The sequence below is a fragment of the Mytilus galloprovincialis genome, chromosome 11, assembly GCF_965363235.1.
Source record: "Mytilus galloprovincialis chromosome 11, xbMytGall1.hap1.1, whole genome shotgun sequence".
Lineage (NCBI taxonomy): Eukaryota > Metazoa > Mollusca > Bivalvia > Mytilida > Mytilidae > Mytilus > Mytilus galloprovincialis.
The window spans coordinates 47,984,177-47,988,573 of NC_134848.1; the positions used below are offsets into that span (position 1 = coordinate 47,984,177).

Sequence of the window (4,397 nt, forward strand, 5' to 3'; positions counted from 1 at the left end):
AAATAACCGCAAGTCTCCGAATAAAAAGGTAAAGTAGGTCAAAGACGCTAAAATATTTTTATAACATTAAACATTTTAGCATCGACGGTAAAGGAAGCTATAAGGTATTTATCTTCTCATTTTAATTATTTTGATAAGGAAACTAGATAAAAATAAAGCATCGTATAGATTTTTAAAACAAACCGAAGTATACAGTATATCGAACATCCTTTTATTTAATTCAGTCATTTTGTTTTCTTTTTTTTCCCTTTACTCATCCCTTATTTACGTAAATATGTCTAGACAGTGGTGGATCCAGAACTTTTCCTAAGGGGGGCCCGCTTCAGTCATGCTTCAATGATTCCCTATATAATCAACCAAATTTTTCCCACGAAGGACCCCCCCCCCTGGATCCGCTCTTGGTTCCATCTTGGTTCTATTCTAGATCATTCTAATGTTCCCGTTGAACGTAACAGAAAATAACCGCAAGTCTCCGAATAAAAAGGTAAAGTAGGTCCAAGACGCTAAAATTATTTTATAACATTAAACATTTTAGCATCGACGGTAAAGGAAGCTATAAGGTATTTATTTTCTCATTTTAATTATTTTGATAAGAAAACTAGATAAAAATAAAGCATCGTATATATTTTTAAAACAAACCGAAGTATACAGTACATCGAACATCTTTTTATTTAATTCAGTCATGCTGTTTTCTTTTTTTTTCCTTTACTCATCCCATATTTACGTAAATATGTCTAGACAGTGGCGGATCCAGAACTTTTCCTAAGGGGGCCCGCTTCATTCATGCTTCAATGATTCCCTATATAATCAACCAAATTTCCCCCACAAAGGGTTTGGGGGCGCCCCCTGGATCCACCTATGCTAGAAGTTTTAAAACCACCCAATTAGGACATGTTGTTTATATGGCTAACGATATGTGCATCTAGCCACTTGACCAGTTGACGACTTGCATATATATTTGATTGCACATTTATTATCAAGTTCGACTGAATTTATTTAATGGATTTTTAATAATGGCAGATTTGAAAGAAATACATGGGAAGTATATGTTAGAAATCTTTTTGTTCAAAACAGAATGTTAAAAGACATATAAAGGAAAGTTATGATCAATAAGTTGGTAAGCTTTAATTAGTTGGAAAAAAAGTTATGAATATAATAAAATGTATAATTATGTACAATAAATTGGCAAATTTGATACTCATGCAGTCCTTGTGAAGGGCATGCATATAATCATTCGGCCAAAAATAAAGAAATCAAGATTAAGATTGAATATTATTTTTATAATAAAATTAATTGTACATGTGTTAATGACAGTGCTAGTGGGATATGTATCACCAGCACAATAGTAAGAACTTCTGTGTTGGCGCCATGATTTAGGAACATAAAGAGTTACACTAGTCCGTCTGTCCCGAATGTCCCATAAAAACGGGTTCTGCTCTTCTTACTTTAGTTTGCCTCAATCAAATACTTCAAAACTTAAACACAATATATAAAAGGAGCTGATGCATGAGTGCCAATGAGAACTCTCCACAAGAGACTAAATGACACAGAAATTAACAATTATACAATGTAGCCTAGGTCACCAACACGGTCTTCAACAATGGGCAAGGTTCATACCGCAAAGTCAGCTTTTAAAGGCACCGACATGACAATGTAAAACAATTCAAACGAGAAAACAAACGGTATAAGTTATGTACAAAAAATAAACGAAAAACAAAATAGGCACGTGCATATAAAATAAGGCGGGGTTAAACATGTTAGCGGGATCCCAACCCTCCCCCGTATGTGGCATGAGTGCCAATAAGAACTCTCCACAAAAGACCAGATCACACAAACACTAAAAACTATGGGTCATATGCAGCTTTCAACAATGAGCAAAGTCAATACCGCATATAGTTATCAATAAAAGGCACTGAAATGACATTGTAAAACAATATTCAAACGAGAAAATAAACGAACAAATTTATGTAAAAAAAATGAACGAAAAACAAGTATGTAACACATAAAAAACGACATTCATTGAATTACAGGCTCCTGACTTACCACAAGCACATACATACCGAATAAGGCGGGGTTGAACATGTAAGCGGTATCCCCACCTCAACACAAAATCAAATTTGAAATTTTTAAGTGTCACTTTTACCGTTCAAGAGTTATCATGTCCCTTTAAAAAATATAAGAAGTGCTGACTATTTCGTTTCCTTTGTCTTAAATAAGGAGGCCCCTCATGGGGGGGTCCTAGTAATCACATAATCACCATTTTTTTGCCAATATAATCACATAATCATTAAATATTTGCTTATCTTTAGTAATCAAATTATCATAAACTAAAAATACAGTCCTAGGTAATCAAATAATCATGAAATATTTGGCTTAATAATCAAATAATCATTAAAAAAACGGCCAAGTAATCACATAATCAAAAACCCCATGAGGGCCCTCAATAAGTCTGACTCAATCAAATGTTATGAACCTTATACGCGATTCACATTACCCCATAACACAGATCTGTGAAGCTCAATATTGGGTCACGATGGCGTCACTGTTCATGTTTTTTTTATATGTAAAAAGTTGTGGTACGATTACCAATGATACAAATGTCAACCCGGAGCCTTGAGATAGGAAAACTGCTAAATCTATTGTTTCTGTTCTTTAACTTTAATTTGCCTCAGCCAAATGTTTTGAAACTTATTCACAATGCTTATGGTCACAAAACGGTCAAAATTACGCGAATCCTGCATCTATATGTGGAAGTTTACTCATTTTTTTCACAAGCAGGGGCATCTGTGATTAATAGACATATTCTACATTTACTTCAGTAATCAGCTTATTTTCTTCCATTGAATTCTTTTTTAAATAAACTGAACTTGCACATTTTTTTTCAGGATCTCGGTGCAGTTTGGTAACAGACAGTGATATCAAGTTAAATGTGACCAACTTAACAAAGTGTTTCACTAGATTGAGCTCTCTGTCTAAGTGTACTTTAATGGTTCTTAGCATTGAGTTCAGTTTATTGATATGCGTATACCTTCTGTGTGAATTTTTATGATGTAAAAGCAGACTATTCATACCTACATGTCCATGAAATGAAATCTAAGGTAAAATGATTGAAACATTTTGTATTATCTATCACAGCTGGCAGAACATGATGCTACTGAAGCAGTAAATTTTCTTACTTGATATTCACGGAAATTAAAGGATTTAGTTTCATCTGAACCAAACATTCTAAAAAATTGAGAATGGAAATGTGGAATGTGTAAAAGAGACAGTAACAATGTCAAAAGAGCAGAAAGCAGTCAAAGGCCATTTATGAGTCCTCATAGCTGACTATGCGGTATGGGCTTTGCTCATTGTTGAAGGCTGTACGGGGACCTATAGTTGTTAAAGTCTGTGTCATTTTAGTCTTTTGTGGATAGTTGTCTCATTGGCAACCATACCACATCTTCTTTTTTATATCTTCAACAAAGCGAGAAAATTCCTCTTCCAGAGGCGGGCTTCAGATGGCCCTTAACAAAATGTGTACCAGTTCAAACTTCAAATTATAAAATCAACTTACAATTAAAAATATACAAGACTAACAAAAACCAGAGACTCCTGACTTGACGTCAAGGTAATCATACCAAGAGACACATCCAATATGCAAAGGTCAAGAGTCAAAAAGTCATAGTCTGGTCAAGAGATTCTTGTGAAAAAAAAAGGATTTTGATAAAAGGGTCATTGTGGTACACTAAACTAACAATATATCTTATGTATCTAATATATCTTAGAAGATGTGGTACGAATGCCAATCATACAGTTAATTCTCCATTTAATTCAAACAAAATATACAAGTTTTACATTGAGGACAAAGGTCAAGCTCACATGAAGTTTCTCGTGCCAATAGACTCATATAGAAAACCTAGGGCAGAGACAGAAACACAAGACATATAATAACTAAACTCAATTGAATGGAACTTGTATTGCAGGTCACTACAATTGCCTTCAACAAAGAATATAAACTCTCGCAACAAAGCAAGATTAACCCCGTCTTTCACTAAAGTTTGAGCAGGATTCTTTGCAACGATTATCTTAACACATATAATTGAGAATCGAGTCGTGCAGTTATGTCAAGAAATTAAAACGGTAAGATTAAACATTAAAACAGTAAAAACTAGCCTAAGGGTTTACCATTAATTTTTAACCCAACCATATGATAGTACTATGGTAAACTTATGGATACACATGATACAGTCATGAAATTGAATATTTGAAATAGTACGACCAGAACAATACAAGACAGAGTTGTAAACAAAAGAAAGTAATGATGCATATCGAATTTTTAATTCCAATGCACAAATTAGGAACCGTAGTTTTCATTCAATTTATTTATCTAAAATGTACGCTTGGGTTAAACAATG

General features: G+C 33.8%; 1 long non-coding RNA gene across 2 annotated transcripts; it reads left to right on the forward strand.

Moving 5' to 3' along the window:
• Window positions 1-506: 506 nt before the first annotated feature.
• Window positions 507-4,153, forward strand: LOC143052292 (uncharacterized). 2 transcript variants are annotated; one of them, XR_012971069.1, is made up of 3 exons: window positions 507-560; window positions 2,886-3,098; window positions 3,966-4,153. It is a non-coding gene; the product is annotated as an uncharacterized LOC143052292 (long non-coding RNA). The 2 variants fall into 2 exon arrangements; XR_012971068.1 differs by lacking the exon at window positions 507-560 and having other exon boundaries at window positions 2,128-3,098.
• Window positions 4,154-4,397: the final 244 nt, after the last annotated feature.